The sequence below is a fragment of the Notamacropus eugenii genome, chromosome 1 (genome assembly GCF_028372415.1).
Source record: "Notamacropus eugenii isolate mMacEug1 chromosome 1, mMacEug1.pri_v2, whole genome shotgun sequence".
Lineage (NCBI taxonomy): Eukaryota > Metazoa > Chordata > Mammalia > Diprotodontia > Macropodidae > Notamacropus > Notamacropus eugenii.
Window position 1 is genome coordinate 264174078 of NC_092872.1, and position 14702 is coordinate 264188779.

Genomic DNA, 14702 nt, shown 5'->3' on the forward strand with positions numbered 1-14702 from the left:
GCATTAGAAAACATAGGAATAGATGGAAGCATTCCTTAAAATAATTAGTAGCATGTATTGAAAATCATCAGTAAACATTATCTATAATGACTATAAACTATTCCAATAAGATCAGCAAGGAAGCAAAGATGCCCATTATCACCTCTATTATTCAATATTATACTAGAAATGCTGGCTACAGCAATATAGAAGGAAAGAGAAATTAAAGAAAGTAGGAAATACAGTAAGAAAATAAAACTATCACTCTTTGCAAATGATATGATAGTATATATACAGAATCATAGAGAATCAATTTAAAAAGCAGTTGAAATAATTAAGAACGTCAGTAGAATTACAAAATACAAAATAAAATCATATAAATCATTAGGATTTCTCTATATTACCTACAACACATAAAACGAACAGATAAAAAGCGAAACTGCATTTAAAACAAACTTTATATTAAAAAATATTTAATATTCTATATACCAAGACAAACTTAGGAAATATTACAAATGTTAAACACATTTACACAATTACAAAACAATGTTCATACAAGTAAAATCAGATCTAAACACTTAAGGAAATATTATCTGCATATGTGCAAGCCAAGCTAATATAATAAGAATGACAATGCTAAGTTAATTTACTTATTCAGTGCCATATCATTTAAACTACCAAAGAATTGTCTTAGAGAGCTAGAAAACAATAGAATTTTCTTATAGAGCTAGAAAAAAATAAAACTCACCGGGAAGAACAACAGGTCAAGATTATTAAGGTGATCAAGAAAAAGAAATGTGAAACAAGGTGGCCTAGGTTTACTAGATCTCAAACTGTATTACAAAGTGAAAATCATCGGAACAATCTGGTACTGGCTAAGAAATAGAATGGTAAAAAATATCAGTTGAAGGAGAGTGATTGGAAATGAATTTTTACTGCTAAAAACTGCCATTACATATAATTTTTATTTACATGTATATAAGTGATTATACATACGTATATAATATATATGTGCATATGTATAGATAGATAGATAGATAGATTTATTACTCAAATAAAACAAAAAAGAACAACAAATTTGATAAGAAAACAAAATTCATATTCATTTACTTACAAGAAACAAGCTTAGCCATGCAGAAAAAAAAAATAGGATCTAGAAAAATCTGCCAAATAAATCCAGAAAAGCATGTGATAAACAAGGAAAAATGGTAATAAGTAGGAGGAAAAAGATTAAAATACTAGTGTCTTTTTTTATTGTGAAGATTTTCAGCAAGTTCCTATTGGTATAGTATATGTCTATTCCACAACCAGCCTGGTTCACAAAGCCTTATTACTGGTTGGCTCTAGGCTTATTTTTGTTTGTTTGTTTTGTTTTGCTACAGCAACATCCACTTGCCAAATTGTTTGGAAGCTATAAACTATGTTGATGGAATGAACTACCCTGACAAAATCAAAAATCATTTAACTTAGCTCTGGGATTGTACCTTCTATAGGCAAATAGTTGCATTTTCATTTCAAGGAAAGGTAGTAAATAGAGTTCATACGTATTCCATCCTATTTGGTTGCTAACATTTTGTGATGAGTTCTCTTCTACTTCTCTAACCAGCCTTTATCAGTCTTTTTACTCCTGTTTTCTAGTATTTCTGTGGGTGCTGGGGCTTATAACCTGTGACTGACAATGGTATCAAGGTTCTAAAAGTCATCCTCATTATTCAGTTTTCTTTATGCCAAGTCAACAGCATTTCTGGAAAATGAACTCACATCTTCAGATTGTTAAAGGGTGTTGTAAATCTATTTGTATCTCAAGATGATGCAGCTCGATGTTGGAAAATAAGTTTCCCTGGTCTGATACCATACCTCCAGAATTCAAGTTATCTTCAGTTCTCTGCAACACTAGTTAACTCACACACTAAGTAATGGCAGATAGTGTAAGAGAAGCTTCTCTCTTTCACTTAATCTTAAAAAAGTCTCATTTATGATAAACTAACGATGCATAGTGTTCAAACTCAGAAAATTATAGATTGGTGCTCTTAAGTCATTGTTTGTCCAATAAAGAGGTGATGGAATTAGAAGTTGTGATGCTTGACACTAGAGTTGGAGTCTTTGAGACCCAATATCTTTCCAGAATTAAGAAGTATATAATTCTGCACAGGTGGCTACTGTCTGAAAACTACAAAGCTTCTATCCTTGACAAAGTGGTCTAATGTGTACCACTTTAGATAAATTTCTTTTTTTTTCTAAATTTTATATTTAATTTTTAACATTCATTTTCACAAAATTTTTGGTTCCATATTTTCTCCCCTTTTGTCCCCTCCCCCCACCCCAAAACACCAAGCATTCTAATTGTCCCTATCACCAATCTGCTCTCTCTTCTATCATCCCTCTCTGCCCTTGTCTCCATCTTTCCCTTTACCTGTATTTCTTATTTCCTACTGGCAAGAACAGTACTTGACAGTTGTTCCTATAACTTTGAGTTCCAACTTTTCTTCCTCCCTCCCTCCCCACCCCTTCTCTTTGGAAGGCAAGCAATTAAATATAGGCCAAATCTGTGTAGTTTTGCAAATGACTTCCATAATAGTCGTGTTGTATAAGACTAACTATATTTCCCTCCATCCTATCCTGTCCCCCATTACTTCTATTCTCTCTTTGATCCTGTCCCTCCCCATGAGTGTCCAACTCAAATTGTTCTGTCCTCCCCATGCCCTCCCTTCCCTCATCCCCCCCACCCTGTTTATCCCCTTATTCCCCACTTTCCTGTATTGTAGGATAGGTTTTCATACTAAAATGAGTGTGCATCTTATTCCTTCCTTGAGTCAAATGTGATGAGAGTAAACTTCTTGTTTTTCTCTCACCTCCCCTCTTTTTCCCTCCAGTAAAAAGTCTTTTGCTTGCCTCTTTTATGAGAGATAATTTGCCCCATTCCATTTCTCCCTGTATCCTCCCAATATATTTCTCTCTCACTGCTTGATTTCATTTTTTAAAGATATGATCCGATCCTCTTCAATTCACTCTGTGCACTCTGTCTCTATGTGTGTGTGCATTTGCGTGTGCATATGTGTGTGTGTGTGTCTGTGTGTAATTCCACCCAGTACCCAGATACTGAAAAGTTTCAAGAGTTACAAATATTGTCTTTCCATGTAGGAATGTAAACAGTTCAACTTTAGTAAGTCCCTTATGACTTCTCTTTGCTGTTTACCTTTTCATGCTTCTCTTCATTCTTGTGTTTGAAAGTCAAATTTTCTTTTCAGCTCTGGTCTTTTCATCAAGAATTCTTGAAAGTCCTCTATTTCATTGAAAAACCATTTTTTTTCTCCTGAAGTATTGTACTCGGTTTTGCTGGGTAGGTGATTTTTGGTTTTAGTCCTAGTTCCTTTGACTTCTGGAATATCCTGTTCCACACCCTTCGATCTCTTAATGTAGAAGCTGCTAGATCTTGTGTTATCCTGATTGTATTTCCACAATACTTGAATTGTTTCTTTCTAGTTGCTTGCAATATTTTCTCCTTGACCTGGGAACTCTGGAATTTGGCCACAATGTTCCTAGGAGTTTCTCTTTTTGGATCTCTTTCAGGCAGTGATCCGTGGATTCCTTGAATACTTATTTTGCTCTCTGGTTCTAGAATCTCAGGGCAGTTTTCCTTGATAATTTCATGAAAGATGATGTCTAGGCTTTTTTTTTTTATCATGGCTTTCAGGTAGGCCCATAATTTTTAAATTGTCTCTCCTGGATCTATTTTCCAGGTCAGTTGTTTTCCCAATGAGATATTTCACATTATCTTCCATTTTTTCAATCTTTTGGTTTTGTTTTGTGATTTCTTGGTTTCTCATAAAGTCATTAGCCTCCATCTGTTCCATTCTAATTTTGAAAGAACTATTTTCTTCAGTGAGCTTTTGAATCTCCTTTTCCATTTGGCTAATTCTGCTTTTGAAAGCATTCTTCTCCTCATTGTCTTTTTGAACCTCTTTTGCCAATTGAGTTAGCCTATATTTCAAGGTGTTATTTTCTTCAGCATTTTTTTGGGTCTCCTTTAGCAGGGTGTTTACTTGTTTTTCATGCTTTGCTTGCATGTCTCTCATTTGTCTTCCCAGTTTTTCCTCCACCTCTCTAACTTGATTTTCAAAACCTTTTTTGAGCTCTTCCATGGCCTGAGCCCATTGAGTGGGCTGGGATACAGAAGCCTTGACTTTTGTGTCTTTCCCTGATGGTAAGCATTGTTCTTCCCCATCAGAAAGGAAGGGAGGAAATACCTGTTCACCAAGAAAGTAACCTTCTATAGTCTTATTTTGTTTTCCCTTTTCTGGGCATTTTCCCAGCCAGTGACTTGACTTGTGAGTATTCTCTTCACACCACCTTTGCCTCCAGATCCTCCCTACCAGTGATTGGGGTCTGAGATTCAAATGCTGTTTCCTAGCCTCAGGGCTTTGGGCAGGGGCGGGGTTGCTATTCACTGTGAGATTAAGTTCAGGTGCTCAGGTGGGGACAGGGCCACCTCTTGGGCTCAGTTCCCTCAGGGGGTTTATGCAAAGACCTTCAGCAATGAATCTGGGCTCCTGCCTGCTTGGGGAGCCCTGGTCTGCTCCCGCCTCCACTGCTGCCTCCTGAGGGGCCCTGAGTTATGGGGGCACCACACTCCCCTCTTGGCAAGCCGAGGAGACCTTCTCATCAACCTTTGGGGCCCATGGGTGGAGGGACCCATGCTGCTGCTGGAGAGTCTGTCCCTGAAGCCTGCTCGGATCTGCTCCTCTTGGTGCTGTGTGGCCAAGGTAGGGCTGGGCTCGGCTCTGGGTCAGGGCACAAAGGACCTTTTGCGAGAGGTTTTCAGGCTCTCTGGAACAGAAATCTAGTCCGCTCCATTGTTCTGTGGCTTATGCTGCTCCAGAATTTGTTGGGAGTTCTTTTTTACAGATATTTTATGGGCTGTGGGTTCGGAGCTAGCGTATGTGTGTCTTTCTACTTCGCCATCTTGCCTCTGCCCCCCATTTTAGATTAATTTCTAAACGGATCTTTTGCTACAACTGTGAAAAATCGTGTTTGGACTCTATTACCATATACATATATGCATATACATATACATATATACACATATACATATATACATAAACATATATACATATATACACAGATATGTATATGCAATACATATATGCATAGATATATCCATATACATATATACATAAATATATAGATAAAGATATACCTATATAACTACATCCAAATAAATATAGGTATTCATATCTATGTATCAATCTATATGGTCGAATCTAAATATAAAAATATTTATATATGTACATGTATGTATTTTCATCTATGTGCATGTCTATATACAAGCATAGGTATACAAACATATAAGTGTATGCGTGTGTGTTTGTGTATGTGTGTATCTATTTATTTATTAATCTGAATAAACTTATAAAATCATGCTCTTGGCATATGGACATTCTTTATCATTAAATTCATATTGTGCAAAGATCATATTGTAATATGTTTTTGATGAGTCATTTCAGTTTTGTCAGAATATTTGTGACCCTATTTGGGATTTTCTTAGCAAAATACTGGAGTGATTTGCCCTTTCCTTCTCTAGATCATTTTACAGATGTGGAAATTGAGGCAAATACGATTGTGACTATCCCAGAGTCACATAGCTAGTAAGTATCTGTTCAAGTTTGAATTCAGTTCTTCCTCACTCTAGGATGGGAACTCTTTGCACTGTGCCTTCTTGCTGCCCAAGGAAATATCTTTACACAATGACATTTAGAGCATTCTTCTTATTGATTTCATTGTTTCAAGTCTATTCTTATTTCAATCCAAACTTCAAAAGAAAAGAAAAACTTCCAAGGCGATTTTCCTAAAACTCAGATTTGATCATGTCAGCTTCTTATGCATTGCACTCTAATAGCTCCCTGTGATCTCTAGCATCAAATAAATCTGATATATTTTGGTGAGTAAATCTCCCCTTACATCTATATAATCTTCCTTCTTGATTAAGTCACTTTCTTTCTCTCTGTGGTCATTTCATAATCTATAAAATATGTTTTGCAAAATTTTTTCTTCCTATCTCACTTTTTAATGGAGAAAGATCTTTCTAAATTATTCAGCAATTGTTTATTAAACCCCTACTATTATTAAGTCCTCTCTGCTAGGCAGCAGCTAGAAAAAGACAAAAATGAAATGATCCATCCTCTCAAGGACCTTGTTCTGTGAATTTTATCATCATTATTTTTATCATCATCATCATCTTAAGCATCATCATAAATTGGAAAATATGCTGGATTTGGAATCCATCACTTGGGGTCAAGTATTGGCGTTATCATTTGAATTCCTATACTTACTAGCATGGTTAAGTGAAAGGAAGCATGGCAAATCTAAGTTATCACCATTAAAACAAGTCAGTAGAGAGCAGGACAAACATTTAACAGTATCAGAAGGCCAATGTTTCAGGAGAAGGAGTTGGACAAGTATTTAGTTTCTGGAACTCCCTTGATTCCTTCCTCTTGAGCCATCTAAATGTCTGGTTAATGAAACTGACATTTAGTATGGGGAAAGATTTGACCATGTCTGTCAGCTCTTCAGGGTGAAAGCTCTGGTTTTTATTTCTTCCTTGCTAATTCATTAGTCACATATTTCATAACTATAAGTATATACACAAAATTAGAAGATGAGGATGAGAATATGGATAGATTACAAAATCTCCAAAATGGTATCAATAGGAGAAGCCCCTAGATTTTCTGCCATATTGCAATCAAGTTATCTCTTCCAATTAAATGGCATCTTTCTCTTGTTGTGTGTGTTCAGCAATATCTTCTTTAACTAGGACACTTAACTGGGTTATTTAATGGTCCTTTTGGTACCACTTGAGCTTAAATGGCTAATACGCCTCATATGGAGACCTGAGTCCTTTAGAATGAGCACTAATTAACTCTATTGTTCCTAACAGTTTCACATGAAGTATTAACAAGGTTATTGCAATTAACAAACTCATTAACATGAAAGAAGAGAAACCTATTTAAGTACTTGGGATAGATATGTTAGTATTTAGAAACACTGACCTTAATCGTTCCAGGAAGAGTTCTGAACCTTGCCCTACCTGGTCCCACCATATACAGAAGAATTGTAGACAAATTCTACCTTGAGGATAGAGAATAAAGGTACTTGCTTGCCCTTTTCTGCCCCACCCTATCTTTTGTTTGTTCTGCTCTCTGTCATCATTATCCATTGCCTCAGTGAAGCTCACTAGGCTTTCTTATAAATTATATCAATAAGAAGAGATTTGGACTAAGATATTTTCCATTTTCAGTGTTTCAAAGTGTTTTCCAAGACTTTGGGAATGGATTAATTCTTCCTGAGTATTAAGGCTACATAAATTGGGGTATTCTCACCTGGTATCAGAGGGCAGCATAGGAAGGAAAAAGGAGTGAGACAGAGACAAGAAATATAACACTGATAATATTATAGATTATTATATTTTTAAAGAATTTACAATATTATTATATTTATATATTTTAATTATTTTTGTATGTTGTATTTTTAATATAAAAGAAGTTGATTGCTTTCTGTCTCATTCCCTATGTCTGCTTTCCTATCTCTTCCTGCCCTACTGCATCTATTTCCGTCTCCATCTCTTTTTCTCTGTATCTATTTCTGTATGCCTGTCACCTTCTGCTTCACTGCCTGTCTCTCTGTTTTTGTCTCTCTGTCTCTGACTCTGTTTCTATTGGTGTCTTCCTCTATCTCCTTCTGTTACATATACACTCACAAACACACACATGCATCTATGCATGCATGCACACACCCAGTTGGTTGCAGTGAAATGAATATTGTAGCCAAAGGCAAGAAATCTTGGTTTTCATTCAGGCTCTGAACGTTACTTCCAATCAACTGATCAGTCACCTACTGAGAACAATGGTATATGTTTAGCATTTTATGTTTTGCGAAGACATTGGCACATATTATCTGATTTTATCTTCAAAACAACCCTCTGAAATAAGTGTTATTACTGCCTCCATTTTAGAGATGAGTAAAGTGAGTTGGAGGGAAGATAAGTGACTTGCACAGAGTCAACTAGTAAATATCTAAGGCAAAATTTGAAGTCATATCTTTCTGCTTCCAATTATTTTACTCTATCAATTATTTCACTTAGTTGCTTCTATCAAGTACCTGCCCTGCACTAGGTATGGTGCCAGACTGAGTATACAAAGGCATAAATGGAACTTATAGTTAGCTTATAATGGATGAAAACAATATAAAGATACAGACATACATATGTATATGTGTCATGTATATATATGTACAAGTATACACATATACATATATATGTATGTGTGTGCATGTATAATATAAAACAGAGTCAAAGTGTTTTGGTAGGTGACAAGCGAGGGGAGATCAAGAAAGGCAATGATGAAAACAGTTTGGGCTTGATTTTGAAGACAATTTGTAATTCCATGAAGCAAAGTAGAAGAGGGAATGAATTCTAAGCCTAGGGGACCACTCATACAAAAGCATGAGGATAGGAAATAGAATGGAATATATGAAAAACGACAAAGAAGCCACTTATGTACATAAAGTGGATTAAGGTGAATAAGGCTGAGAAGTTGGTTTGGGTCTACAAGTCATTTAATGTCATGGGGGAAGGCTCTGTAAAATTTACAATGTTATAGTGATGTGAGTTATTATTTCAGTATGAAGTCCAGCATCCCATGCTGGGAAGCACACAGTAATAATCTACTGGGGATTCATTCTATTGAGAACTTATCCACACTAGTGGCAAAACAAATCAAATTATTTCATAACTAGTTGCTTTCTTACCAAACATGGCATCCCCCAGGATTGTTCTCACTGACAACTTTATGACAATGAGAGTCTTTGGTGAGTTGGTGCTTTGCTAGACAAATGGGAAGCTTTCCAGAACCTAAGAAAGTAGAGAGTAATCCAGGGCCACCTGGCATTTAAAAAAACCTCTCATGAATTGAGGCCATCTCATCTTTCTAGTTGCATATTTGAAGAAATATCTCCATACATCATCTAATTTTTTTTCCTTCAGCCAAACCACTCTATCCTTCAATTATCAGTCCTTCAACCCATTCAGCTGTTACACTGTAGCTCTCAAACTCTGCTCTCTAACACCTCCAATCACATCCTCAGTGTGTTTCCCATAGATCAAATTTCATCCCTTCCTATTTTTCTTTATTAAATTCCTATGTCTTTAATTCCTTCCTTCTGTTTTAAATTCCTTTCTTTGACAATCACTTTACCCATACAACATCATATAGTCCCTCAAATCAGTTTTTTTTCAAAACAGGACATTTTTTAGAATTGATATGAAATGGGGGATGGGGAGAGAGAGAGAAGGAGAAAGAAAGAGAGGAAAAGAGAGAGAAGAGAGGAAAGGGGAGAGTAGAGAGGGAGAGGGGAGAGGGAAAGCAATGAGAGATGAGAAGAGGCAAAGCAAGGCAAGAAGAGAAAAGAAGAGACAAGAAGAGAAAAGAATGAAGTAAGAAAATAGAAAGAAAGCAAAAAAGGAATAAAAAAAGAAAGAAAGTTAATGCTAAAATATTTTTATTTTGGATTTTTATAATTTTCTTCTTTAATGTGTATTCTGACATAATTATTCTCTTTAATGTGCAATTATTTTTATAATTTTCCTCTAATATGTAATTTAACATTTTTAATTAATAGGAATTTCATTTTTAAAAATATTTTTTCGAGCTGTGAGCTCTCCCACCCAGCGTGCACTCGCCCTCCCCTGCTTCCAGGTGTGGCACCACCTCCTCTCTCTCTTAAGGGTTTAAACTTGCCACTTCCAAGTTCGCCATGGATGATGACATTGCTGCTCTCATTGTTGACAATGGCTCTGGCATGTGCAAAGCTGGCTTTGCCGGAGACGATGCCCCTCGGGCCGTCTTCCCCTCCATTGTTGGGCTCCCCAGACATCAGGGTGTGATGGTGGGTATGGGCCAGAAAGACAGCTACGTGAGGGATGAGGCTCAGAGCAAGAGAGGTATTCTGACCCTGAAGTACCCCATCGAACATGGTATTGTCACCAACTGGGATGACATGGAGAAGATCTGGCATCATACTTTCTACAATGAGCTCCGTGTGGCCCCTGAGGAGTACCCTGTGCTGCTCACAGAAGCCCCCCTGAACCCCAAAGCCAACAGAGAGAAGATGACTCAGATTATGTTTGAGACCTTCAACACCCCAGCCATGTACGTTGCCATCCAGGCTGTTCTGTCCCTGTATGCCTCTGGTCGTACCACTGGTATTGTGATGGACTCCAGTGATGGTGTGACCCACACTGTGCCCATCTATGAAGGTTATGCCCTTCCCCATGCCATCCTCCGTCTGGATCTGGCTGGCCATGATCTGACGGACTACCTCATGAAGATCCTGACTGAGAGAGTGTACAGTTTCACTACCACAGCTGAGAGGGAAATCGTGCGTGACATCAAGGAGAAGCTGTGTTACGTCGCCCTAGACTTTGAGCAGGAGATGGCTACTGCTGCATCTAGATCTTCTCTGGAAAAGAGCTACGAGCTCCCTGATGGTCAGGTTATCACCATTGGCAACGAGAGGTTCCGGTGCCCAGAAGCTCTTTTCCAGCCATCTTTCTTAGGTATGGAATCCTGTGGAATCCACGAAACTACCTTCAACTCTATCATGAAGTGTGATGTTGACATCCGTAAGGATTTGTATGCCAATACCGTATTTTCTGGTGGTACCACCATGTACCCAGACATTGCCGACAGGATGCAGAAGGAGATTACAGCCCTAGCTCCCAGCACAATGAAAATGAGCGCAAATATTCTGTCTGGATTGGAGGCTCCATCCTGGCGTCTCTTTCCACCTTCCAGCAGATGTGGGTCAGCAAACAGGAGTATGATGAATCTGGGCCCTCCATTGTCCACCGCAAATGCTTCTAAATGGACTGTGTGTTTTTTGATTTTTTTTTATTTTTTATTTTTTTGTCAAAAGGGTGTGACATGATAATTGCCCAAAAAAAGAGATGAGATTGGCATGGCTTTATTTGTTTTTTTTTGTTTTGTTTTGTTTTGTTTTGTTTTGTTTTGTTTTGGCGCTTGACTCAGGATTTAAAAACTGGAACGGTGAAGGTGATGAGCAGTCTAAGTATGTTGGAGGCAAACATCCCCAAAGTTCTACAGAGCGTCTTCAGGACTCTTGATTGTACATTTATGTTTTTTTTTTTTAATAGTCATTCCAAATATTGTATAATGCATTGTTACAGAGAAATTAGCTCTGTAATGAGCTGAGTAACAAATCCAGATGGGGAGGGGGGGAGGGGGAAGGTACTAGTATTGCTTTACATGTAAATTAATGTAATCCTTTAAAAAAAACTTTTTGTATCTTCTGCCTTAATACTTGTTCCTTTTTTTTTAAATTGTCAGCCATATTGAATGGCCCCCTAAATTCCCTCCCTGCCCCCAACATAGATGTGAATGAAGACAAGACTTCACAGTCTCCCTGCGAGTTTTATGAGATTGGTGCCAGTACTTGGGGGAGGGGAGGAGCTTTACCTGTACACTGACTTAAGACCAGTTCAAATAAAAGTGCACACGTTAAAGAAAAAAAAAATATTTTTTCTTTAGTATACAGTTTTTCTCTTTTATATATGTCTAAGAGTTGGATTTCTACTTCAAACTACGTCTTTTTACAGTCATCACCTAATTTCAATTTGTGTTCTAGATTTGCTGGACCAATTAATAGCTCATTGGCAATACACCAATATGATTCTCTTTCCATAACCATTCCAAAACTGAACCTATCTTGTACAATTCACTAAGTGTTAGGTAAAACTTCAGAGTTTTGTTCTCATTTATCTTACTGTTAGTGTCTTGAAGCAATAGTGTATACATTGATTAAAGGATTTTATTCTTTTGATAAATTGTATATAACTTTTGCCCATTTATTTAATGTGAAATAGCTTTTGGTCTTATATATTTCTGCTAGTATTCTATATATCTTGGACACTACTGTGGGTATTAATTTCTCCAAAGCTAGAAATTGAAAGGATATATGCAGTCATTTATCCCACAAGGCCATTTTTATGCTAACTAAGAAGCCACCTCTTGTGCTGCATTACAAGATTCTACAAATTATTCTAGATTATTAGAAATTATTCTAGATTTTTATTATCCAGTCCTTTGAAGTGCAGGTGTTTTGCCCCTACTTCTCTCAAGTTCCTCAGCAGCATCTGTTTCTTACCCTCTTGCCTCCTGGTGTCACTTTACAAATTTAACACATTTCACATTGATGCTCTTCTTAATAGAGACAAAGGTAAAATGATGCTAATGATCTTTAGAGCCAGGGTCCTTTTATTTCTTCCTCTGTATTTTGCTGTATAATGGTTCACTTTCATATACCTAAAGTTTTTCAGCCTCCCTACTAATGGAATCACTTGTTAAGAGTAAATATGTATAATTATTCTCTGAAAGCTCATGAATTCCTATAAATGCTCCTTTTTGCTTTGTTTCAGAAATTTGGAAGGGCTCAGGTCAATCTTTAAAAAAAAGTCAAGCAATTTAACAATTTATAAGAAGGTCAACTGAAAATTGATCTTGTCAATGAAGTCAAACATAATATGGGGAACACTTCTTAAGCTTCTCAGCATGTATAGTCATCTACAGGAAAGATTCACTCATCTATTGCTGGGCCAGCTAAAGTTCAATTTAACTCAATAAATTTCTATTAAGCCCTTATGCTAAGTAAAGGATTGACTTAGGTTCTTGAATACAACAATAATAGAAATAAACAAACGCATGCCCTTGTGGGGACTTAATATATAGCAATTGTGTAGCAGGTACAATGATTGGTATGTGTTAAAGTATAAAAGCTGTAAAGGAGATATTCAGATCACGTTTCCATGTCATATGGAGCAAGAAAGAACTCTTTTAATGGATAATTGGTGGGGATAAAAAAGAGGGAATCATGGGAGAATATACAAAGTTGGAGGGACTGGGGCTGAAACTTGAAAGAAGAGAAGGATTCTTAAAAGTGAAAGGGAAAAGAGAAGGAATTCTAGTTAAGAGATACAAGGCGTGTGAATTCACAGACTAAAGAAGTAAGAAATAGAATGCCAGTTTCAGAAAACAGCTGGTCATCAAATCTGGTTAAATTCCACAAGCATGGAAGGGAAGCTATATGAACTAAGGCTGTAAAGAGAAGTTAGGATCAAATTGCAGAGGGCCTTAAATGGATTACTAAGGAGTTTACATTCTATTCTACAGGTGATAAGGCCCAGCACAGAAGTTTCTCAGCATAAGAGCAACATGGTAAGACTCAAGCCTTAGGAATACTACTTGGTCAGTTATAAAGATGATTGAGGAGATGCAGAAGGAACACATAGGAAAATATTACAGTAGTCAATGTGGGATATTCATAGTCATAATTAAGGATTATGGTTATAATACTAATAAACTCTAGAAATCTTAAAATTCTTTATGTTTTGCAATAATAATAATAAATGTTACCTACCTAATTTTGTCCTCAAAACAACCCTGCACTATGCTTATTCTATGGATAAACAAAATGAATATGGGACAGTTTAATTGATTTATCCAACATTCTAGAACTATAAAGTGTCTGAGGCAAGTTTTGAAATAAGTTCTCTTTTTTATCCAACTATTAGAGCAGGATTCAATCCACTACATCACACTACTTGTCTTTACGACCAATGTCTGATCTATAGGTACATGAGTGTAAAGAAAGGAAAAAGGATTTCGGGTTCTGGGAGCCAAGACAGCAGAGTGATAGGTAACTGCTATCTCCTTCCCCTTGTTGACCTTGATCAACCCAGAGATTATTTCCCTGGGAAAAAAAAACTGGAACAGGAGGAGCAGCAAAAGAGGTAAACAGACTTTCAGCACAGGAACCTAGAAAGATCGCTAAGGAGGGTTCCTCTTCCTCTGCCCAAACGCGACCAGTGCAGGGTGAAGATGCTGAACTTGAGCATGGAGGCGTGGGGGAGCCAACAACTGCTAGCAGCAGGACTGCAGGTGTGCCCAAGCAACCCAGTGGAATCTGGGAGACACTAGTGCAGACAACTAAACTTGCCTATACTCTAACTCAGCAGAGGAGCCTCCAGCATCCAGACAACCCCTCCCCTACATTCAGAGTAACTGCAGGGAAATCCTAAAAGGCCTTACCAGCCCCATCTTTCAAATACCAGTCAGCTCAACATCAGGTAAGCTGCAGGATTTAATTTTTACCTGAAAAAAACTAGAGACCACAACACAAAAAGTCTCAAATTTCAGGCACAAGCATTGTGGGACAGAGTTCTCTGTGCCACAGATGCAGAAATCTAACTTAAAAGCCATGAAAAAAGTTCTTATCAGGAGGAAAAAGCAAAGCAGAAAACAAAAGACCATAGAATCTTTCTATGGAGACAAGGACCAAAACACAAATACCAAAGAAGTCAGCATTGAGAGTGTAATCCCATCTGAAACTACAGAAAGAACTTCGAGCTGGTCAGAAGAACAAAGAGCCTTCTTAAAAGAGCTCTGTAAGGATTTTAAAACACAAATTAGAGAAATAGAAGAAAAAAAGGACGAATGATTTTAAAAATATGAAAAACTAATTCACTGAAGAGAACAGCTTCTTAAAAATTAAAATTGGATAATTGGAAAAGAAAGTGCAAAACCTAACTGGTGACAATAACTCCTTAAAATGAACAATTGAACAGGTGGAAAAAGAGATACAAAAGTTAACAGGAG

The 14702-nt window shown here is 37.0% G+C and overlaps 1 pseudogene; it reads left to right on the forward strand.

The window, feature by feature from the left end:
- Positions 1–9745: 9745 nt before the first annotated feature.
- Positions 9746–11451, forward strand: LOC140517503 (actin, cytoplasmic 1 pseudogene; annotated as a pseudogene).
- The last annotated feature ends 3251 nt before the right edge of the window (positions 11452–14702 follow it).